At 37.8% G+C, this 25,436-nt stretch overlaps 1 protein-coding gene across 20 annotated transcripts in view; it reads left to right on the forward strand.

The window, feature by feature from the left end:
- FHIT (fragile histidine triad diadenosine triphosphatase) overlaps positions 1-25,436 on the forward strand; it is a 1,508,090-nt gene that overhangs the window by 69,268 nt on the left and 1,413,386 nt on the right. For 6 of the 20 annotated variants that reach the window (XM_063661901.1, XM_063661900.1, XM_054479711.2 and 3 more), the window contains one exon: positions 7,080-7,149. The exons of the other annotated variants lie outside the window; for them this stretch is intronic. The gene's annotated coding sequence lies outside the window, so the exon portion shown is untranslated. The remainder of the gene's footprint in view (positions 1-7,079; positions 7,150-25,436) is intronic. 20 annotated transcript variants of the gene reach the window in all.

Consider the following 25,436-nt stretch of genomic DNA (forward strand, 5'->3'; position numbering starts at 1 on the left):
TCCATTATCCCTCTTCTGCACCCAGCCTTTAGTAGTGGGATCCTCCCACACTCCCATCAACCTTAATATGAGTATCATGGGGTCCTTACATAAGTTCCCAATTACTGCAGGTCAAGATTCAATCAAAAGTGTTCTTTTTTCAATTGCAGTTCACTTAAATAAAGTAATCTCACATTCAAAGTCCAGAGTACTGCAGAGGGCATAGAGTGATAACAAACAGGATGACAAGTTAGAAGGGACATGCTGGCTGGGATGACTCAGTAGCTACTGGGCTTTAAGCAAAGAGTAGTGAAGATTGGATATTCAGACTGCTGTTAAGATGTGTGTATAAAGCTAATTCTCCTTAATCTGGCTGGGTGCCCAAACCTCCTGCTGAAAGAATCACTTTTAAGTGTTAAATTTATCCCTCAATTTTCTTTTTTATAATCTAACAGTCTCTTTAGGTTCTCACAAAGTAGAGTGGTACGAAATTTGTATTTTTTTCTATGAAACTTTCTTCCACTGAAAGCTTGTTGGAAAATGAGAACTATGTTTTGCAAATAACCCCCAGAGTTTTGATGGACTGTATACGTATATTCTGTGAAATACAGTGAAATGCTATCCATCAGAGATACCTCACAGTTCATACCACCAAAGACATCAAAAGCATTCTAACAATAATAAATACCACAGGTCTTTAGAAACAACACACACACACATACAATGTGGTTATTTTTAGTTCTTAGGCAAGCACAGTGACTGTCAAATAAATTATCCAGCACATTTTGGAGTGATAGATTAGTAAATTGTCGAATCTCCAAAATATAGCTGTTTGAGTTTTTTAAAAAGAGATTTTTTTTTCTTTTCAGCAGCTCCAATGATAAAATAACAAAAAGAGAAATTTTCATGGTTCCATACACGAAAGATGACAGGGTGGATTATGAACTTGTAGGTTACATCTAGCTGCACATGTATTTTATTTGGTCTGTACAATGTTTTTAAAAAATTAAAATATTAACATTTTTAAATCGAGGTATTTAAAATAAATTTAGCAGCTTCTGACATCCCTGGGAAGACATGGCAACATCTGGCCCTGTCTCCTCCATGGTAGTATTTCCTTGGAGCAGAATAGTTGCTGCCCTGCTTCATTGCAGGTGGAGGGGTAAAGGCTCACTTTGTTTTGGCTAGGCCTGCTTTACTCGTTTGGGATACCTGCCTGCCCCTGCTGGCCGTTCTGACCCCTGACTAAGGAAAACCACCATAGCCTTCTGCAAATGTGTTCACAGCTGAGAGAGGAAGAGGCTTAGTTTGTATTGCAAAGAGAACTGGCATCAGTGGGGGCTCTTGGGGGTTGTGGGGGGGCAGTGAGGAGCATTCTAGGCACATGGATTAAGTTCCAGTGTCAGTGAATTTTAGACACAACTTCTCAGATCTGTAACTCACAGAAAGTGTTTGGACATAGTCATATAACCATCTATGAGGGAAAATGAAGAAGGGATTCCTTTATTATCTTGGTAACTGTATCTTATCTACTTTTTAGGAATTCTTCAATGCTTAGATTCAAATATTGTTTTAATTGGATAATATTATCATATAATTCAAAAGATGTTAAAAGATGCACAGTGGAATATCAGTCTCCTTGCATTTCTGTCCCTCGTGCCTCAGCTCCCCTCTGGGCAGTAACCATTGTGTGTCTTTCTTGTGTGTCATTCCGGAGATGTTCTATGCATATACACACTTATGTCCTTTTCCTTACGTGAATAATAAGTCATTATATATGCTGTGCTGCCCTTGCATTTTTCTCCTTGCATATTTTAAGCTAAGTTTACATTAGAGATCATTGCATCTTGGTACATGAAAAATGACCTTGTTATTTTTGATTTCTTTATATATGCTCTTGCATAGTTGTGTCATGGTTTATTTAACCATTACTGTATTGAGTACATATACTATATATATAATTGAGATTGTTTTCTATCCTCCAGTGATAAAATTCTATGTATTCACAATTTTCTTCTTTCTGCACCCTCTCCTTTTTCCCCATGACTTTGATTTTGCTCACAAAACAAAATGATTGACATGAAACTTTAGATCCACCCCTAGGCAAAAAATGCAGCAACTTTGGTCACAACAAAATTTCTTTTCCCCCCTCCATCTCTATCAGCAAAACCACTACATTTAGTTTCATAAAAAAGAGATGAATAAGGGAATATGCTAACAATTCTGGCAGTAGTTATGCTTTCACACACTTCTGGATCCGTGGTTTTCAAACTTTCATGTACATAAGAATTTCCTGGGGATCTTGGTACAATGTAGATTCAGCAGGTGGGGCCTGAGGGTCTGCATTTATAACAAGTGCCAGGTGATGCCCAGATTGCTGGGTTGGGCCACCACACTTTGAGTAAAAAGACTTGTGGATATTTGTTGCCATTTCATTTTAATGTAGTGAGTGGTGATGTTTAGATTTCACAAATACCTATAATCATCCTGTTTTACAGGCTGGGAGTAGTGAGGTTGGTGGCCAATAGTGGTGTCTTTTGCTTATATGAAAGTGGGATAAATAGTGTATGTTTAGTTTCTGTTTCAGTGTATTTTGTAAAATCCTTGATTTAGGTGTATGATGCACTTTAGTTGGTGTATTTTCAAATTGATATTTTAGCGTATAAATTAAGATTATAGAGATAATGAAAGAGCTTCTGCATAACAAAAGGAACTATCAGCAGACTAAACAGACAACCTACAGAATGGGAGACCATTTTTGCGAACTATGCATTTGACAGAAGTCTAATATCCAGCATCTATAAGGAACTTAACAAATTTACAAGAAAAAAATGAACCCCATAAAAAAGTGGGCAAAGGACTTGAACAGACACTTTTCAAAAGAAGACATACATGCGGCCAACAATCGTGTGCAAAAAAGCTCAACATCACTGATCATTAGAGAAATGCAAATCAAAACTGCAATGAGATACCATCTCACACCAGTCAGAATAGCTACTATTAACAAGCCAAAAAAATAACAGACGCGAGTGAGGTTGTGGAGAAAAAAGAATGTTTATACACCTTTGGTGGGAGTGTAAATTAGTTCAACCATTATGGAAGATAGTGTAGTGATTCCTCAAAGACCTAAAGACAGAAATACCATTTGGCCCAGCAATCTGATAATCCCATTGGTATTTTTTGGGTATATATTACCAATGGGATCTTTTTGGGTATATAATACCAGTGGGATTATGGAAAAATCTTGGCTATATACCTGAAGGAGTATAAATCATTGTATTATAAACACACATGCATGCGTATGTTCATTGCAACACTATTCACAATCGCAAAGACATGGAATCAACCTAAATGCCCATCAATGATAGATTGGGTAAAGAAAATGTGGTACATATACACCATTAAATAATATGCAGCCAAAAAAAGAACAAGATCATGTCCTTTGCAGGAACACAGATGGAGATGGAGGCCATTATCCTTAGCAAACTAACACAGGAACAGAAAACCAAATGCTGCATATTCTCATTTGTAAGTGGGAGCAAAATGATGAGAACACATGGACACATAGAGGGGAACAACACACACTAGGGCCTATTGGAGGGTGAGAGAGAGGAGGGAGAGGATCAGGAAAAATAACTAACGGGTACTAGGCTTAACATGTGGGTAATGAAATAATCTGTACAACAAACCCTCATGACACATGTTTATCTCTGTAACAAGCCTGCATATGTACCCCTGAACTTAAAATAAAAGTTAGAAAAAAGTTACAGAGATAGAAATAACTTTAACTTCTCATTTTATTTTTTTCTTTAAAGAGATTATTTACATATAGATTCATATGGGAATAAAATTTAATTGCAAAATAAAACCAAGGTAGTTTGACCAGGTTGTGGTGACTTAATTATCTCTTTTTACTAGATTGTAAATTCCTTGAGGACAAGAATTATTGAATTGAATTGTCCTTTTATAAATTTGCTATTACCTATGATGAAAATTTTCTCCTTGCCCAAACTTTAATTAGACTCCTCTGAGCCCTCTTCTCAACTAGCGACCTTGGCCCCAGACCTCATTCCTGTATTTGATCTTTCTAGCCTGGCTTTAGCAATAATCTTTTTAAGTGATAGCTGATCACCGTGATGTCTAATCAAGTTTCTCACCCCACCCTTGATGTCTAAGTCATTGGCCTGCCTTTAGCAAGAATCCCATTAGGAATTAATTTAGCGAGAATTCCCTTACTCCTCTTAGTAGTTTTCTACCCACTGAAGCCCTTATCTGCTCTAACACTGGCTATCTATCTTTGTTGTATTTGGAGTTCAACCTGATCTCGCTCCCCTGTCGCAATACTGCTATTGCAATAGTCCTTAATAAAGTCCTCCTTACCATTTTAACACGTCAGAATTATTTTTGTTTAACATTTGTTTCTTGCCTCTCTGCACAATTTTTGTCTTGTATCATTTTAAAAGCAATAAAAGGGAACAAAGAAGTTCACTTCTCATCACATTTCGTTTTTCTATATGAATTAAACTAATTTAATATTACTTCCAACTAAATTCATATTAAAGGTGAATATCACTCAAAATTTAAAGTTTTTAAAGATAGATTTTGAAATAAATCTGAATTCTTACTAACCTGTTGGGTCGTTAAAATATAATTTTCAGTAAAAGGTAAAGTTATGACTCATATAGGTATAAAAATGAACACATGCTAAAGATTTTATTTTACTTACATGATTTGAGAGAACCAGGCAGATGTTATAACTGGCTCAAAGGAAAAGTCAAAATGGCACAAATTTATATGGAATAAGAGTGTTAAGATGAGTTGCAAATCGAGATACAACTTTTTTCCACAGTGGGAAGTCAATTAAAATCACAACCTGTAAGACAGAATTTATATGTATCTATCAGTTATCTACAACTTACAAAGTGGTGCAAAATAGCTCAAAGACATTGTACAAGGCTAGAGTCAGACAGCTGGAAGGAGTGTGTTTATAGATGATGTGTAGGTTTTCGTTGAAAGGTAATAATTTTTTTCCTTCAAGGTGGAGGCCATCTTTGACTTAGGTGTACACCCTAAGTCGGCCATCTTTGACTTAGGTGTACACCCTAAGTATTGACTTAGAATTTACCTTTGAAAAGTACAAAATAACTCACTAATTGGGGATGACCACACACAAGTAAATGGCAAAGACACAGAGATCAATGTACGTGTGCTACAAAACATGGGAAAAACTAGGGACATTTTATAACACATAGCTTCTGGCTTTCAACCTTGTAGCCTGAAGACTGAAAAGAAGAAGAAATACCTTTCCCTGTACTGGCAAATTTGAGCTTCATGGTGTGAGTTAACTATCCGCCCAGGTCAGGCTGTTTGTAAGAATTCATTTTCATAATTGAGCGTATGCACTTGAACCACAAAATATTTAGAGAAGACAACATAGTGGGAAATCAACAAAAGCAGCTTGAAACCGTGCCTTGAACTAAATTCAGAAACCAAGTTGAGCCAGTGAATGCAGGAGTGGAGACATTGTGTGGCCTCCATTCTGAGAGTGCTGGTGGGAACGCAGCATTGCACAAGTTAAGACGTGATAAATCCCTGTCACAAGGTTGACTTAGGTCTTCCTCACTGGGAGACAGGGCCAGAAAAATGAAACCTTCAGGTGAAATTGAGAAAGTTGTGCCTCAGGCAACGGCCATTAGGTTAAATTCTTTCAGGTGCATTTTATAGCCATTCTTTGCATGCTTTTGTCACTCATTTTTGAAGTCACATTTCTGAGAGTGTTTGTTACTTTTATTTCTATAGATCCTTTTCTCTACCTCAGGAGTTAGCAAACTTTTTTTGTAAAGGGCCAGACGGTAAGTATTTTAGGCCTTGGGACCCTACTGATTCTTTCACAACTGCTCAACACCATCTTGTAGTTTGAAAGCAGCCCTAGACAGTAGGTAAATATGGCTGTGTACCAATGAATGACATTTTATTTATTGGTATGGAAATCTGAGTTTTATAAAACTTTCATGTGTCATGAAACGTAATTCTTTTGAATTTTTTCAGTGCTTTTAAAATGTAAAAATCATTCTTAATTTGTGGTGGTATCAAGAGGCTGCTGTCCAAATCTGGCCCCGTGGGCTGTGGTGTGCCAACTCTTGCTTTATAGAATGGATGGGATATAGTTGCTGGATATAGATCAGATTTCTATGTTGTGGTTTTGTCACTTACCAGCTGAGAGATCTTGGACAAATAAGCTCACCTCACTGAAACTGGGTTTCCTTTGTTGTAAAATGTGGATGATCCCTAAATACAGAGTTGTTGTATGGACTGAATAAATTATGCCAAAACTCTGTGCTTGGGCCTTCAAAAACATTGAATAACTGTTTTCTTTCTCCTTGTTCCTTTCCACTTCTTGGTACCTTCTTTTCTTTTCTTTTCCTTTCCTTTCCTTTCCTGTCCTGTCCTTTTCTTTTATTCTCTTTTCTCTTTTCTTTTTCTTTCTTTCTTTCTTTTTTTTTTTTTTTGAGGCACAGTTTCACTCTGCTGCCCAGGCTGGAATGCAGTGGTGCAGTCTCAACTCACTGCAACCTCTGCCTCCCAGGTTCAAGTGATTCTCCTGCCTCAGCCTCCCAAGTATCTGGGACTACAGGCACATGCCCAACTAATTTTTGTATTTTTAGTAGAGACAGAGTTTTGCCATGTTGGCCAGGCTGGTCTCGAACTCCTGACCTCAATTGATCTGCCCGCCTCAGCCTCCCTAAGTGTTGGGATTACAGGCATGAGCCACAGCACCCAGCCCCATATTTCTTTTAATGTCTCTATATGCAAGTTTTTGGCAGTAGCTGTTTCATTTTGTTATTAATTGAATTTTTATAAATGGCATCCAACTTTTATATTTATATTAAATATAGTATAAATTATATTTAATAGGGATATAAATATAAAATGTATTTGTATTAGGAAAGTGCTCAAGAAAAATCTTGTATCAAATTCTCATGTTAAAGTAGATAATCCATTTCTAAAACACCCATTCTGTCAACTCATATTTCCACTTACTGGATTTTCACATTAGACTTTCTGTGTCAAGATATGCTTGTTTGTTTTTTTATCTAAAGAGTGAGAAGTGGACCTTGGACCACCCTGTCTGGAGTCATTCCCTGGGCTTCTCCAGCCCCTGAAGAATATGTGAGTGACTACTTTATCATTTTACCTGTAGAGGCTTTGCAATGGCACTTACTGTAACCTGTGGCTATTTTCTTTTATTTGTTGATTTTTTTATTGCCAGACTCCCTCACACTTCCAGGATGGAAAGCACCACACCTGTCTTACTTAAGACACCACACCTGTGTGCCCAGTGCCTCACATAGTGCCTAGCAATGAGTAGGTGCTTTATGAATACTCAGTGCTAGAATGAATGGACAACATTTATGAAAGTGACTGTATTTTAGAAGCAGGAAAGATGGTCTGCAGTTTTCTGTGTTACAAGTGGATATTTGGAAAGTTAGTTTTTAGAAAGATTGGGGTTGAACAGATTTGAGTTAATCTTAAACTGTATGTATTAAAAATCAAACAAACATACAGGAGAAGGGACTAATTATTGCTAATAAGGAAGGTGTTAAAAAAAATACAGCCTGCTTCTGTAAATGTGAGGTTTCTAAGTAGAGACAATAAGAAGAACCACATTCCAGGATCCAAGAAGAACTCTAAAGAATGTCAGGTCTATTTGATTCTACAGTGTGTCTGGTGAGTGTTTGTTTCCTTGGCAAGGTGGTATAATGAAAACAGAAGTATAGACAAGGAGGAGTAGAGAAAAAAGCACTAGGTTTGGAATCAAAATACCTGGATTCAAGTCTGGCTCTTCAGATGACTGTGAGGACTGGCAATGTGACTTTGGGCAAGTCCACTAACTTCTCTGAATTAAATAACTACTCTCAGGTTGTTTGTGAAGATCAGATAGCATGTGTGCTAAGTGCTTGTGTAACCTCTTAAATTCTGTACCCATCTAAGTTAGTATATTTTAGTATAAATGACTGACAAAAAATGGTGGCATCAGCTAGAAGACAGTAATGGTGCACAAATTTGGATTCCTCCTGCCCAATTCCTAAGAGCCCTATGCACGCTTTGCTGATGTATGAGGCAAAAGGACAGTAGTTTCTTCCAACCCTGGGTTCCAGGCCTTAAGAATCTAGACAAGGTGATGGTAAAGGTGATGATGGTGCTGCTGCTGCTGCTACTGACATGAATGATAAATTCAATAGCAGCTATTATTTCATTAGTATCCATTCTTTGTCAACCAATTTTCTCTCTCTCTTTCTTTCTTTCTTTTTTTTTTTTTCCAAAGTCTCACTCTTGTCACCCAGGCTGGAGTACAATGGCTCGATCTCGGCTCACTGCAACCTCTGCCTCCTGGGTTCAAGAGATTCTCCTGCCTTAGTCTCCCAAGTAGCTGGCATTACAGGCATGCACCACCACACCCAGCTAATTTTTGTATTTTTAGTAGAGACAGAGATTCGCCATGTTGGCCAGGCTGGTCTTGAACTGCTGACCTTGGGTGATCTGTCGCCTCAGCCTCTCAAAGTGCTGGGATTACAGGTATGAGCCACTGTGCCCCACCTGTCAGTCAATTTTCTAGGCAATTTATAGACATTACTCGAAATTTTTTGAACAGGCAAAAAACAAGTAACTCTATTAAAAGATGGGCAAAAGACATGAACAGACACTTCTCAAAAGAAGACATACAAGTGGCCAACAAACATATGAGAAAATGCTCGTCATCACTAATCATCAGAGAAATGCAAATCAAAACCACAGTGAGATACCATCTCACACTGTCATAATGGCTATTATTAAAAAGTTTAAAAACAACACATGTTGGTGAGGCTGTGGGGAAAAAGGATGCTTATACACTGTTGTTGAGAATGTAAATTAGGTCAGCCACTGTGGAAAGCAGTTTGGAGATTTCTTTAAGAACTCAAAACAGGACTACTATTCAACCTAGCAATCACATTACTGAGGATATATCCAAAAGAAAACAAATCATTTTATCAAAAAGACACATGCATGTATATGTTCATGCAGCACTATTCACAATAGCAAAGACATGGAATGAACCTAGGTGCCTATGAATGGTGGATTGGATATAGAAAATGTGGTACATATATACCATGGAATACTATACAGTCATAAAAAAGAGCAAAAGCATGTCCTTTGTGGCAACATGGATGCAACTGGAGGCCGTTATCCTAAGTGCATTAACGCAGGAACAGAAAACCAAATGTTCTTACTTATAAATGGGAGCTAAATGTTGGGTACTTATAGACATAAAGATGGCAACAATTGATACTGGGGACTACTAGAGGAGTGAGGGAGGGAGGGAAGCAGGGGTTGAAAAGCTAACTGTTGAGTACTATTCTCAGTACCTGGATGACAGGATCGTTTGTACTCCAAACCTCAGCATCATACAATATACTCAGGTAACAAACTTGCCTATATACCCCCTGATTCTAAAATAAAAGTTGAAACCAAAAAAAAAAATTTCTTACCACATTTCTGTAGGATAGTTTTTGTTGTTGTTATCCCCATTTTTCCTCATGAGTAAACTCAGGCTTAGAGAACTTAAATAACTTGCTCAGTGTTTCACAGCTATTTACAATGGAGTCTGGTGATTCCATCTTTGTTGAGGCCCATCTTTGTCCTATGCCAATGAGTCTCTAACAAGCATCACTTTCACCTGAAGGGATTGTTAATACCTAGATGGCTGGGCCCTCTTCCAGAGTTTCTGATTTCATAAGTAGGTCTGGGATGAGGCCTGAGAATTTCCAAGAGGTACTGCTGGTCTGGGAACCACACTTTGAGAAGCCTTCTTCTATACCATGCTTTTTGTGCTTTGCCTTTGTTCAGGTTCAAAATATCCAGAAATCCTATGTTCTTTTGGATATTAGGACTCTTTGGAGAAGGTGAGAGGACTTTCAGAGACTTGACATTTTTATCTAGGTCTTTTCTAGAATCTGGAATACCATTGGACCTTGTAATAGGTGATCGATCTCCGTGGTTTTTCAAATCAGTAACACTTACATCAAATACAGTCTCTCCTTTTCCTTCTCCTTTGGTCAGCTTTGGTCTAGATCTGTTTTTCTGATTTATAATAGGAATATTCATAGCCCAAATTGTTCACTGATCCATGGATCTGCTGTGTTGCTGATGTATGCAACTGCAAGGGAGAAGAAAATATTTTTCTCTTCCATTGCTAGGTTAATGGCTGAGGCCCCTATAACAAAAGAAAGATTAATAAGAGAAAGGGACATAAATTTATTTAGTGTAAGTTTTATGTGACATGGAGAAAGGAAGACTCAAAGAAACAGGGAAACTTGTATATTTTTATGCTAACTTTGATGAAGAGTAGACAGTTGTGTAGAAGTATGATTGGACATAGGGGGTGTGATCTAATGGTAATAAACTGGGGGGAACTTAGCAAGCCTTCTTGTTCAGATTTTTCTCTTTATCTCTGTGCCTTCAGAGATAATGACATTCCTTTCCTCCAGGCATAGGAAGAGTACCTCTTGAATAAGGCCTATGACCCACTTTAGAGGAAGGCTGGAGATTTCTTTTATGGCCTGCTTCAGGGGAAAAGTGTGGGAGAAGGTCAGAGAAACTTTCCTGCTTCCACTGTTTCATCAAATGCCAACATGCCATATTTTGGGGTAGTGTGTCAAGAACCCCATTACAACAAATATTGTTTCAGCCTTCTGTGTGCCAGACACCTAACTGGGTGCAATGGTATGTAAAACCGGATATGGTCCCTACCATCAGGGAGCATTATTCTAGTGAGGAAAAGAGACATTAGTCAGAAGATCCAGATAGGTAAATGTCAATGGTGTTAAGTGCAAGAACTGTAACCGGGAGATCTAAACTTCTTGGCAGAGAGGAGGGGTAGTTAGGCAATGCTTGTTTATGGAGGCTATAATTGTGCCCAAATCTGAGTGAAGATTAGGAATTAACTAGGTCCAGAAGCTGGAGTGGGGAGGAGGGAAGAACATTCCAGGCTGGGAAATGGCATGTGCAGAGAGTGTGAGAGACAGGAGTATGGCACAGTCCCACAACTGAAGTCTCGAAATTGATAGCCTTAGTCCAAGATCTATACATGTATTAAAGAATAATTCTCAATAAAAAGGTGAAATCATGACTCTCATACTGATATAAAATGAAAACATGTTAAAGATTAGGTCAACTTATAATGAGAGAACCAGTCAAATCTTATAACTAGTCTAAAGAGAATCCAAAAAGCCCAGACATTTATATATCAGGAATACTGAAAAGAATGTTACAAATGGAGGCAAAACTGGCTTCTGAGGGTGGGATAGGGGGATTAATTGAACCTCCAGAGAACAGAACATAATTTGCTTGCCTATAGGCAAGAATTATTTTGCATTGTTATCATTTATCTATAATTTACAGAGTTGAAAATTAGTTCTCATAGAATCAGAATCTGATAATATGGTAATTGGGAAATGGGCTCCTTTATATTCTAGATGAAGCATAGTTTTATATTGAAGCACAATTTTTTTCCTGCAAGTGCTTGAATCATAATATATGTTTATGGTTTAGAGCTAGTTGGATTTGGTTTTAAGCGCTTGATAGCATAGATGTTACCCCAAGAAATATGGGGTGGAATTTACTGCTAAACCATTTATACACTACCTTGAGTATGATCCACCATGTTGAGTAAAATATCCAGCTGGCCATACCTTGGTACTTCCCTTTAAACACAAGTTTAACAGATGGCCTGTGACTACCTTCTTCCTTCTCCTGGTAGGAAGCAAGAAAAAAACCTGAGAAGAAGCAATCAGAAAGTCGGACTAGAACTTGGCTTTCATTCAGGAGCCCCTCTTAGAACAAAGAGGGGCTTTCCAGTGAATCTGAAAACCAAAGTGGTTTGCCAAGGTGAGGTCTGCCACAGACTCCAGAGGGTTTACAACAGAGAAAAAATTTCTTCAAGTGTGTCAGGTAGAGTCTTAACTAAAAGAAGGATAATCATTTGGTCAATTAACAGGATGACTGGTGCTGGTGAGTTTTAATTGATGATTTGCTTTGTTGAAATGTCAAACCAGCGTTGACAGGTACTGCAACTCTTTAATTGGCACTCTCACTCAGGAGTCATGTGTTAAACACTTCCCTAATACTTGAGAGAATCAAAAAATCATCGCCTTTTTTCTCTAGTAAACTGGATGTGTTCAGTGTAGACACCTTGTTTTCCGTATCAGGTTCGTATTGTACAAGGAGACAGAATTAGAATGGCACTTTTAATTCCATTTGTAGCAAGTTAGAGTTCCAAATGGCAATTTCACGACTGTTTGATAAAAAATGTCACTAGTTTTGATTGAGTTGTGTTATTAACCTCTAGCTAGAGAGTCTTTTTATTTTTATTTTTATTTTGTTGATTTAGTGCAAATGTGTCTGACTTCTCAGTAATGCATGCTGTCTCTTGTTTCTGCTAGAGAACTCTGGCCAGTAGAATAATGCATTTCATTGGCTGGTTCAGTGCAAAGACTTTAAATAAAGAAATGGCAAGATAAGTAAGTTACCTATAGGCGATAGCAGTGCTGATGTTTTTTCTTCTCCAAATGTAGTAAAAGATATTAAAACTGTCTCTTAAAAATAGCAATTTGTGGCTGGGTGCGGCGGTTCATGCCTGTAATCCCAGCACTTTGGGAGGCCAAGGTGGGCGGATCACGAAATCAGGAGATCGAGACCATCCTGGCTAACATGGTAAAACCCCCGTCTCTACTAAAAATACGAAAAATGAGCCAGGCGTGGTGGCACGCACCTGTAGTCCCAGCTACCTGGGAGGCTGAGGCAAGAGAATCACTTGGACCTGGAGGTTTCAGTGAGCCGAGATTGCGCCACTGCACTGCAGCCTGGGCAACAGAGCGAGCTTCCATCTAAAAAAAAAAGACGAAAAAACAGCAATTTGTTTTCTTCTGCTCTAATCACGGGTGAAAGTGCTTTGAAATCTGTATTTTTTTTTTTTTTTAACTGTGGATGATTTAGTTAAAAGGAAAAAGTAAAAAAATAAAAAATAAAAAATCCCAACCCAGCAAAAGCAGACTTACTGTTTGCTAAATCAGGCCTCTAATAGTAAACAGCTCAAAAAGCCTTCCATAATATTTATGAACAATTTCTCAATTTTATACCCAGATATTTCTATTACACTCTGCAAAGGAGATAATCTGGGCTGAACAAAAGAGAAGAACCTTTTTTAGATTGAATAGACTGGACAATTCAGTAGCAAAGTGCGTGATTACCAATCTTTCAAGCAAAGCTTTTATGTAAGGCAACTTTATAACTTCATCCATTCCAAAGAGAAATGCATTAAAGACCATAGGGAAAATAAAAGGCAAAAGAGAAATGTAGAGAAATAGCCCATTCTTTACATCTCTATAGCCACTTGTTTCATGGCTATCCTCACTGAGTTAACCCAATTTAAAGCCACAGTGTAACTTTAAAAAAAGGCATTTCTCTGTTCCGCATGGTAGTCAGTCTGCACAAATAATGAGTGGACATGACTACCATTATTTTTCTTCCCTCTATTGTTTTAAGATATACTTATCTCTTCCACTGTATGTTCCTGTGTTTTATTGCATGGGAAAAGGTAATAAGTGTCATCAATAACAGCCATCTTAACATGCTGCAGGAACTGTCAAGTAACAGTGATTATTGTAAAAAACGAGCTTTCTAATTTCCTTGTGGCTTACAGAGTAATCTAAGTGAAAATTTCCAATGTCCTATCTTTACAAAGAAACAAATACATTTATTTTTTCCTCTAATGGAGGAACTTAGGTACATGATTCCTACTTGATGGTAGATCATGGCACGTTTTTCAAAGCTTGGGTCTCTCACCATTGCCTCAGAATCACATGAGGCACTTGTAAAAAGTGCAGATATCTGGGTTCTATTCCAGAGTGATGAAATCTGATTCTTGGCGCTAAGGAGGTGGGGGTGGGAGTGTTGGAGAGGAATGTGTAGTTTTCTCAAATTCTCCAGCTAAATTATTAGCACATTTGAAGTCTGAATATTGCTTTATGGGAATGAAAAACCTGGTGATTGTAATAAACTGTTGAATGTGATATAGAAAGAAAATATGCAGTAGTTGTGGCAGATGTTGTATATTCTTTATCTTATCCTTTCCTTCATTCCCCAGTGTCAAAAACTCAAGGCACAGTCTTTTCAACTTGGCATCAAAGTTCTCAGGAACCGATCCTCACAGAAAGAGGCATGTGCACATAGACATCACATTTTGCACATGATTTCAGGGGGCTGATGACCCCAAAGAGCCTGACTTAAGAAAAGGAATTCTATAGATGAAAAACAAATGCTGAATTGTTTTTGGAAAAAACAAATTGGAAAATGAGAACTAGTAAATTTGAGTTAAGTTGGTATCCTACTGCTAACTCCAAGCCAAAACAAACAAACCAAAAATTGAAATATTACTCTAATCACAGACTTCATATTATAGACAGAAGAAATCAAGTCTTAAATTGTGTACAAGTATTGAGAATTAGCAAAGTAAACATTTAATAATATTAAATTAATTCATCCCCTTGAAATCCATCCATGGACTTTGATGGCTGCTCCTTGTATCCAGGAACTTTTCAACTAATGGGATTATTTTAAGGGGAGGGGGATGTGAAGACACCAAGAGGGCAAGGAAGAAACATGGCATGTGTATCCAGGCCGCTCCTACAGTTGAATCTTCTGTGCGCTGAACGAAGATGCACATCTGAGGTGTGGGTGGGGTTGAAATGCAGCTTGTGTATCCTATTGTGGGACTTTGTCTCTGCAGGGAGGGGAACTTTTATAATTTGCCTTTTATTTATAGATTGTATCAAACACACACCTAACATATTCTACCTATTTTCATCCATGAGACAGGCTAAGTTCCTGAATGTTCTCTCTCATTGGATAAAAAACTCCATGGATACCAGATAGAAAATGTTAGACCTATTGATCTCAAATAGCATTACTTTAGATCATATGGGAGGTGACCACAATTATTTTTAAATTATTTATTAGAATAAACTACAAGTCAGGACTGCACCAAAGCTAGAGAGAAATTAAGTATTTGTTAGAATAAGCTATTTTTTCCCCATTAATGGTAACAATTTAATAGTGGGCAATCACATTTCAGTCTAAAAAAATTAGCAGCAGTGCTGGATTTGGTCTAATATCATGGGACTTTTCCCAGTCTACATGTAAATCATCCCACCTTTGTTGCAGCAGTGGAGAAGGGCTTGTCACTAGATCTTCTAATGGACTGCTAGAGTTTAATTATATGTTGTTTTATGGTGTCTGGCAATGTGATTCCCCTCCCTGACATAGTTTATGAGCTTTTTAAAAATAAAGATCATCTGACTTTGTGTTCTCATTTGCTAAAAAGCATTCATTCTTTTGGTTCTTGTAGATCCTATTGCTGTAGTGAACTTGGACCTGCTGTTGTTATTTTGTAAAAATGTCCTCAAAATCAAATGTCACTGAATATAAAGACAGTTCTAATTAATTAATGCAATGGAAAAGGTAAAAGGAGGGAGCATGTGAGGACTCTGCTAGGTGCTCTGGCCTTTCTGTCAGAGATGAAACCATATTCGTAATGTGAAGTAGGGGTGCAAGGACTGCCTCCATTAAAGAGCAAGAGATGAAATGCCCATGTGAGTGCAATGGTGTACATTTAGTTAGACAAATCTCCCTTTAATTTACAGCTTCCTAGAAAGAGTTATATTCTGCTTCTGGTTGCCTGTGGTTTTATTTGGTTACCAATTATGGAAGCTAGTAGTGTTTCAGGAAGCCCTCTGAAAGGTGTGCATAGACAATAAATCCTGTGCCTTGCTAGACGTATTGATGGTTCTGTTGATGAGAGGTTGCACAAAGTCAATAGTTGATTCTACTGCGTGGTGACATTTGCATTTAATAAAAAGTCTTGTTTATTGTAGCTTCTGTATAAACACAACTGGCACCTACTGTGTCACAGTGGAAAATGCTAAGTGGAAAAGAAAATGTATGGCTGAGAAGGAAACGTAAATATGAATGATTATTATTATTTTTTGTTTGTTTTAAAATAATTTGGACCTCAGGTCACAGAGGTAGATTAATTATAATTTCGGTTCATGACTCACTGTCATCCATGGTAAATTCTGTTTTATTTTATAATATTTATTTCATAATATAACAGGCATAAAGCCAACAAGAAAACATTACCAATAACTTACAAATTTGTGACCCCTTTTATCCCATCTCTACCTCTTCGTAAGAGGTAACCAACTACTAACCTCATGTTCAACATTCCCTGTCCTTTTTAATTTTAAGTTTTATATATACTCCTATCAATAGCCATTCAGTTAAATATTTAAATTTTCTTCTATGAATGGTGCTGCTATGAATGTTCTTATACACATTTCCTGGTACATATGTGAGAAAGTAAAAAATGGCTCTACTGGCAACTAGAATATAAATACTCAGAACAAGGCATAAACAAAGCCATTCTGTGACCCTACAAATGACTAAACACCCCTCTCTTCTGACTATCACTGTCTTTCTCAGAGTGATTGCTGCTTCTGGGCAAACTTCAGTTTGTTTCAATTCCCCAAACCCTAGAGGAAGCCACTGATAATTCCCCTTTACTAAGATGCTCCCAAGGTTCCTCTGGGGTACTTTCTCCTTTGCTACAGTAAGGTGAACCACTTAACTTTGACTACCAGGGTGTTCCTGGTGGCCTTTCACTGATGGAGTTTGACACATGTGCTCAAGTTTCTCTTGGGTATTAATATATACTTAGAAGTGAATTTGCAGGATGGTAGGTTATATGAAAACGCAAAGCTTATAATCTTTGAAAATCTTGCCAATCCCCATTCAAGTGTGTCTCATCACATCTTACTTTCATCCACCATGAAAAAATAATCTACTTGACCCATTTCTGTGCATACATTAAATGTGCAAGACAATCTGTATATATATATATAGATGTATCCCTTACAGCATATGGACAACTCACTTCTTTTCTTTAAAGGAATATATGTTTATTCTCTCTGTTGTCATATGGTATTTTCAGTAGTTGAATATGCTTAGCAAAATTTCTTTTATGTTTAGTCTGTGGTTTATATTTTTTTAAAAATTCAGGTGAAGAATCATATCCATGAGGTTTTCTTTAATTATAGCTGCCTTTTCATTTTTGAGTGACCCAAAACAGTGGTTTTCAAAACTTTAGTAGGCATGTAAGAATCATCTCAAGAGTCTGTATTTGCAGGAGAATCTCTAGAGGATTGTAAGGTGGAAAGAGGGTCCTATAATGTGATACAAATAGATGAATTAGTCACCAGTGTCAAGAGGAAAGCCCCCTTGCAGAGTCATGCTTTGTCACACCTAGAAGATGAAGCATTGGCATGATGTTGCTAATTACAGAAAGATGTTAATGAAGTGGATATTAAATGAACTGGGACACAGTCTAGATTATACCATAAGTGAGTGGTATTTGGTGAATGAATGAGTGTAATGCAAGGGAAATTATATAAACTGTACCTCTTAAACTTGGAGGAGGGGTATGGTATTTTCTTGAATCTATTTAAAATTTTAAATGTATACCATGTGTACCATGCTAGGTATACATGGCAAAGCAAACAGATAAAATTCCTGTCTCAGGGATTTTGGGTTCTTGGTGGAGAGATAGACCACAAACAAATGATTTCAACATTATTTAGGGACCATTTCGATAAATGTTATGAAGAGGAAGTTCAGGGTGCTATGAGAGTGGGTAACCGGGGCCTCCCCTAGTTTGGCATCTCCCCAAGGTCACCAATGTTTCTGTGAAAAAGTGAGGTTTAAGTAGACTTAAAGAAAGGTAGGTAAATGAGTTAGGGGTTCCAAGACCATTACCAGGTTCAGTGATTTGCTAGGAGTACTCACAGGACTCAACATATAGTTGTACTTGCAGCCATGATTTATTACAGCAGGATAAAAAGCAAAATTAGCAAAGGGAAATGGTGTATGGGGTGAACTTCAGAGGAGACTTGATGCAAGGTTCTGAGAGACCTCTTTGAGTGGAATCACATAGGACATGCCTAATTCCTTCAGCAATGAGTTGTGACAACACATGTGAAATGTTGTCCAACAGGGAAGCTTGTTAGGGCATCAGCACCCAAGGCTTTTACTGGGAGCTGGTCACGTAGATACTCTCTGGCTAGCACATGCCAACATTTTAGACTCCCAGAAGGAAAGCAGGCATTTAACATTTCATTATTTGAATAAACAGTTTGGGCACAGTGAGCCACTCTTATCAGTTCTGGGAATGATAGTAACCTTCCCAAATCCATGTTCCCAGATGCCAGCCAAGAGTCAGCTTTGCAAGCAGGTCTATTTCTCTTATGTCTCTTTTATCATCATAAAGTGAAGTTTGTAGATATTACCTACCTACCTGCAAACTTTTTTAAATTCTAAAGATAGCAACCTCAGGCCTTCTATGGTAACTCTTTTCTGCACAGCATAATCACTGACAAAAGTAGGAATAAAGTAGCATGCTGTCTTGCTTTAAAATATTTCAACAAAGAAAAAAAGGAGAAGATGAATGAAGCAAATGTGGGAAAATCTTGATCGTTGTTGAACCTGGGTGGATAGGTACTTGGAGCTTCATTATACTTGTCTCTCATTTTATTTGAAAACTTTTATAATAAAAAGGAAAAAAAAAGAAACAACAAAGAATAGTAGGTGTTGACTAGGCATGGAGAGGGCTAGAGTTTGTTTATTTCAGTTCTATTTGATTCAGTTTAATTAAAAAAATTAATTTACCTACTTCAGTTTAATTCAATCAATTATTATTCAGCATATTTTTTTTAGGGCTGTAGCAAAGTCCTGTGAAAGTTACAAAGGTCAGCACCACATTGAATCTCTGTGTCTGTGGGCTCATCCATGAAATGGGTGTGCTCATAAGTTCCCCTCTCTTATGAGGGGACTTTGAATATCCAAAGAATTGTCGGAAAGTGAAAGAAACCAGCTGCTCCAAGTTTCATTAGCAGCCATGAATGTTATAATAAATGTAGATTGCTGCCTTGGGGAGGCATGAGATTCTCTTACTGGCTTGGAAGAATATTCAATGAGGCAGAACCTTCCTGAAGAGAGCGGAAATGATGGCAGGGATATTGCCTGGGAGTATTGCCTTTGGCAGTGGCTTGGCAGGGGAAGAGGGCCTGTCAGGTCGTCCCTTTGAGGGGGTGAGATGATGTGAACTAGCTTTTATTTAAAAGGGAATAGATAAGCTATTGAATTGGAGCGCATCAGAGGGCTTTATTTGAAAATGCTTTCAAAAGCTGTTTTGACAAGAACAGGGAGGAGGCAGTGGTATCATTAAATAAGCTGGCAACTTTTGTAACCAGCTTTTTGGTTTTCCACCTCAAGGGAGAGTCAATAAACTTTGATTCCCAGCATTAATGTAATTATTTTGATTTTTCTGGCTCATTCCAGGGAAGGCTGCAGAGTTGCAATATCAGATGGCCAAAAGCAATTCAGAAATCCCATGTCCCCAAGGACACGCGCTGCCGTTCAGAAGTAGCGGGAGAGGGGGTGGACTAAATCATTTCCTCTGATCTTGTTAGTGTTGAGAATATTTTAGGGGGTAGCAAATGCATTGCAGGTCTAATACCAGAAGGCTACTGCAGGCAGAAGGAAAAAAAGTAACAAAATTTCTCTGTTTTTCCTTTAAATATGATTTCCTCTTTATATATTTTTAAAATTGTTTTATGAGGGGTTTTTCCCTCCTTTCTGATTCTGCAGTTTCTTCCTTCTACATTATCATGTTGTCTGTCATCCAGGGATTCTTCCTGATACTGCCCCTGGCAGCTGTAATATACTTAATGTCAATTGTTACTCCGGTAATATGTTCGGTTCATTTAGTGTAAATGGTCCTATCATTCTGGGAGGTTTCCCTGGGCCAAGTGAGAAATGGCTTTCATGAATATCCAGGTTTGCATGGCTAGAGGAATCTGCCACGTGTGAGCCTGGTGATTATTTTTTCTTTCTAGAAAATATACTGTATTTAATTTTTAAAATGCCAGCTGATTTGGGGTTTTTTAAGACAATGGGCAGTTGTGGAAAGAATAGAGCAGTTGAAATTTCCTAAAGATGGGAGCAGAGGCACAGAATGTATTCATCTTGAAGAGTTAAACTTTGATGTGAGGAGATATACATAGTTGCAAAATGTGTTTTTTTCCCTTGTCCCCTAAGAAATAAAATTAAAAGGTGATATGTATGTGTTTACATAGTTCATTTTTAAAAAAAAAATATCAAGACTTGCTAACAATAATTTAAGGCTGGGCCCCTCTTACTGTAAATTGTAAACATACCTTGAGGCCTGGGCTGTGGACATTGGCTATAAATCACCATTTTCATAATAACAGCAACAACCTGGCCATGGCTTTCAGAATGCTGTGAACATTGTCTTCTGTAAGCAAACTTCCACTTACAAGTTTTAGGCCTCTGATATTAGAAGGTCTGCATTCCTTACTCAGGTATATCTTTACCTGAGAATGGATTTTTGATTTTATTTTCTCCAGTGACCTTGTCAATTTGGGCTCCATCTATATCACCAAAATGATCTGTCATGTCACTCAAAGACAAAAAGTGAATAAAGCCCAAGTCATTAGATGTTTAGCAGTTTGAGGCCAAAGAAATCTGGCAATTTTGACTTTTTCCAACTGGGTGTTCACTATCATCAGTCATTTGTTTAGTGTCTACACACTCTTTTCTACCCTTTAAAAATTGTATTTCCTCTATTTAAAGAATCATGGATTTTCCATATTTTAATGTTTCTGAAGCAATATCTTGCAATTGATATGCTCACTTAGCATCTATTTCTTCATGTTGTCAGCCAAGCTATCATTAAGCCAACTATTTTTCAATTTATGGCAACTTAGATTTCAGGAGATGTTATCTCTCAAATTCCTCTTCCTTTCTTCATCTCTGCTGCTATCACTTGAACTTGGACCACCATTGTCTTTTTTTTTTTTTTTTTTTTTTGAGATGGACTCTTGCTCTGGCACCCAGGCTGGAGTACAGTAGCGTGATCTTGGCTCACTGCACCCTCAGCCTCCCAGGTTCAAGCAATTCACCTGCCTCAGCTTCCTGAGTAGTTGGGACTACAGGTGTGTGCCACCACGCCCGGCTGATTTTTTGTATTTTTAGTAGAGATGGGGTTTCACCATGTTAGCCAGGATGGTCTCGATCTCCTGACCTTGTGATCCTCCCGTCTCAGCCTCCCAAAGTGCTGGGATTACAGGTGTGAGCCACCGCACCCAGCCCCACCATTGTCTTTTAATTAAACATTTGGAAAAGTTGGCTAACTCGTCTACCCACAGCCATCTTTCCTACCTCCAATCCATTTCTCATATAGATGCCATACTGATCGTATAAAACACAGCTATGATCTTCTCATTCCTCTGTTTGAAGTCCTTTCATGGCTTTTCATTGCTTTTAAGACAAAGACCTGAATAATTACAGTGGTTTGTAGGACTTTGCCTGACCAAGCCCTTGCTTTCTCATCTCATCTCTAGCTCGACCTCTTTCTCCAACCTCCATGCTAATAGGTCAGAGCACCCTAACTTCAGTCATTCAGAGGCCATGTATTTACCATATTCATGTCCTATTTGTACCAACACTTACTATAAAAAAAAAAAGCTTATTTTTGCTTATATTTAAGTTAATTGTAAAAGGAAATTGTTTTGCCACCTTAAATGGAAACTACTGTTCTTCTAATATGTATTTCAAAACACTTGAATCTATTAAAATTAAAAAGTTAGCCTTTTTATCAGCAAAAGTTCAGCTGCATGCTTCCAGTGGTTCACTTACCACTTTTTGGCAACCAGTTCTGTAGCTGAAGCTCTCTGCTCTGTTATCTCTGAGGATTCTTCTACCTTCAAGGGTTTGGCCTCTTTTTCTATCTCCCTGATCTCCTTTCCCTTCACTTAGCTAACTCTTACCCATTCTTTAAGTTTCAGCCTAAACAGTCTCTGCCCCAAATTAGATTCCAGTCAACTGTTTAATCCCATCAGATTAACTGCCCTCTTTTGAACTTTATAGAAATTACCTACCCACCCATATACTTAAAAAAATGGTATGATGGTTAACTACAATATAAAGGAGAAAGAAAAGGGAAGTGGCTTACAATAAGCTAAGTATTCCAATGTAAAGGCTTGGTCACAACTCTACTTGAAGACATAATGAATTAATCAAATGCTTATATCTACTTGATATGAGTGAAATTGGATTTAAGAAAAGAATATCAGTCGGGGAGTGGTGGTTTATGCCTATAATCCCAGTACTTTGGGAGGCTGAGGTGGGCGGGTTTTATTTTCTCCTCACAGTTGAGGTCAGGAGCTCGAGACCAGCCTGGCCAACACGGTAAAAACCCGTCTCTACTGAAAATACAAAAATCAGTCGAGCTTGGCCACATGTGCCTGTAATCCCAGCTATGGCTAAAGCAGGAGAATCACTTGAACCCAGGAGGGAGAGGTTGCAATGAGCCGAGATCACGTCACTGCACTCCAGCCTGGGTGGCAGAGTGAGACTCCATCTCAAAAAAAAAAGAAAAGAAAAGAATATCACAAGCTATTCTGTGAAATGAGTACAAGAAATGAAAGATGAGAGGGATACTAGAATAAAAGCTAACCTTCAGATACATATTAATAGTAATATACATGATGAGAAAAAGAGAAAAAAGAGAAAAAGAGGGAAATAACCTTAGTTGAAGTAGAGCTAACATGCTAAGATAAATAATGCAGTTTTGAGGTAGAGAACATAGGCAAGTATGCCATTCCTGGAAATGAGTGGGACTTACTTAAAAGGGTAGCTGCAGAGTCATTCCCTATATTATGAAAAGGGACTGAGTGGTGTTGAAGAATCACAGGAAGAATACCTCTAATCTTGAAATCCTGTGTTATGTTGATGTGTACATTTGGTCTCTAGTTCTTAAAAAGCACTTCGGTAGGTAGGCCACAGGGAATAGGGAATGGATTGGAAAAAGAAACAGTAATATAAGAAACCATAAAGAAGTTGTGTGGGAGACCTCTAGGGACAGTTTCACTGTAAGACTGAGAAACAAGAAGCAAATCCAAAGTAAGTAAATAATTTTAATCAGTAATTTTCACAGTGTAGATTTCTCATCATTGTGCTACAGATTTTTTTAAAGGTATATACTGTGGCAGTAAAATGAAATATAAAAAAAAATGCTTTCCATGAATGCAATTTGGTGGTATCCTTGACTTTCATGTCCCATGGCCAATTTAATAATATTTGGTGCTAGGCCTATTTCTCTCTTATGTATTTGCATTTGACAGATAAGAATGCAAACTAATACAGTTGTGTTATATTGGTAGACTGGGTACCAAAAGCCCCATTGCTGTCGGTGATGGGATTTTCTGAAACAGTGAACAACTGGTAAAGTGTTGAACAAAACAAAATACATTATTCCTTCAGTTTAAATGCTAGTTGCATTTCTGAAAAATTCAGTGAAAATTAAAAATGTGCAAAAGATACTTTAAGCTATTATGTAAAATAGATAATAATATATATGTTTTTTTACCTAAGTGAATGTCTGGTGGAACATTTGAAAGTTATGAGGGATACAGGATCATTTTTCATCATGTGGGCCTGTCCTACATAAGAACATTTGGTGGCCCTGTTGCCCCTCAGAAAATACGAGTTAAATGGCTGGGCATGGTGGCTCACACCTGTAATCCTAGCACTTTGGGAGGCTGAGGTGGGAGGATCACTTGAGCTCGGGAGGAGGTAGAGACCAGACCAGCCTGGGCAATATAGGGAGACTCCATCTCTTAAAAAAGAAGGAACATAGAGAGCTCCTCACATTTCCAAAAAAAATCTCTCTAGGGGACAATAAAAACCCCATTGATCACTACCATGTAAAAGCCTCTCAGTGGGCTCTGTATCTTCGTTCACATTTAGCACACTTGTAGTAACTTCTTCTTTGGCTGTCTTCTCTGACAGTTTGAAGGTTCCATGAGTCCAAGGAAAGTTGTACTCATTTATCATTATATCTCTCTGCCTGGGACAGTGCCAAACATATGGAAGATTTTCAACAATTACTTGTTGAATGAAGGAAAGGACAGGGGCAGTGCCTTAGGCTCCATTTATAGGTACTTTGGTAAATTAACTGGAGAGGGTTGGAGGTGGCACTTGACTAGTGTACCCATGCATCTGAGTTTGCTCAGGATAGCCCTAGTTTTTACCAGTTGTCTCTGCATCTTGTCCAGTTTAGCATTTTTTTATATATACATTTTTTTGAGATAGGGTCACAGGCTGCAGTGCAGTGGCACAATCATGGCCCTTTGCAGCCTCTAACTCCTGGACTCAAGCAATCCTCCCCCATCAGCCTCCCGAGTTGCTGAGACTACAGGTGCGCACCACCACATCTGGCTAATATTTTTGTATTTTTTATAGAGACAAGGTCTCACTATGTTGCCGAGGCTGGTCTCAAACTGCTGGGCTCAAGCCATCCTCCCACCTGTGCCTCCCAAAATGATGGGATTACAGGTGTGAGTCATGGCACCTGGCTCAGTTTAGCATTTTTTAAAAATAAAAATAATTTTACTTTGGGAAATCATTTTAGAATAGGACTGTATTTCAACTGTCAACCAGTAAAATAAAACAAATATTTCAGTCAACAGGTGGATATTTTAAAAATTAAATTATTTTTAATAATATAAATAAAACAATTTTTATTTATTAAACTTATTCACTTTTATTTATTACTTTTATTTAATTTTATTACCCTGCTTCAGTCTCAGAAGTGTCTCATTTTGGATAATAAATTATTTGTAGTCACCCTAGGCATGATCCTTAGCAACATATCAGAAGGTTGTCCTTGTCATTGTCCCCAAAGAAAACCCTTCTCTTCTTTTCCCCTGGCATGGGGTAGATGTCATCGAAATACCATCTATTACTCTGCCATCCACTGGTCCAATTTCAATGGTTTCACACTTCTCTGAATGTTTTCTGTGACTGGAGATGACCTTTCAGCCCTGAAATATTTGCCTCTTATTTGAGAGGTTTACTTTTAGTTTCATCAATTAGTTTTCTTTCTCTACTATACTTTCAGTTAAACATAAGTTTTAATTGTTAAAACTAACAGATTGAGAGTGTTTCTATGGAAAACTTTATGCCTTTGAAAATCTTTCCATTGTGGCATGAAGATGCAGAAGCAGCAGTCCCCACTGGGGCGTATAACTTCTTTCTTTTCTTTTGAACTCTTCATCTAGGAGTATGAGATTTTACAAATTTATGCTCTGAATTTTGTTCATTACCTTTTCCTTAGATTGAAACCAATAAGTTGTGAATTTTTTAATATATTGTTAACTTAAAATAAAATAACCATAAAAGGAAATACTAGACCTTGCTTTAAAGTTAAAAACTGTATGTCGTATATT

This window comes from Pongo pygmaeus, chromosome 2 (genome assembly GCF_028885625.2).
Source record: "Pongo pygmaeus isolate AG05252 chromosome 2, NHGRI_mPonPyg2-v2.0_pri, whole genome shotgun sequence".
Lineage (NCBI taxonomy): Eukaryota > Metazoa > Chordata > Mammalia > Primates > Hominidae > Pongo > Pongo pygmaeus.